The sequence below is a fragment of the Octopus bimaculoides genome, chromosome 27 (genome assembly GCF_001194135.2).
Source record: "Octopus bimaculoides isolate UCB-OBI-ISO-001 chromosome 27, ASM119413v2, whole genome shotgun sequence".
Taxonomy (NCBI): Eukaryota; Metazoa; Mollusca; class Cephalopoda; order Octopoda; family Octopodidae; genus Octopus; species Octopus bimaculoides.
Window position 1 is genome coordinate 8,290,697 of NC_069007.1, and position 224 is coordinate 8,290,920.

Sequence of the window (224 nt, forward strand, 5' to 3'; positions counted from 1 at the left end):
AAACCCAAACCAAACGATAACAAAGGAGATCTACTGCGAGCAGCTTGAGCGGCTTAAGTGAGCACTAGAAGGAAAACGACCATCTTTGGTTTAAAGATAATGCTCGGCCACATACAGCGAGGATGACATTCGAAAGGCTGGAGCAGTCTGAATGGGAAACGATGTCCCGCCCATCATATTCGCCAGACATTGCCCCCATCTGATTATCATTTATTCCACAGTCT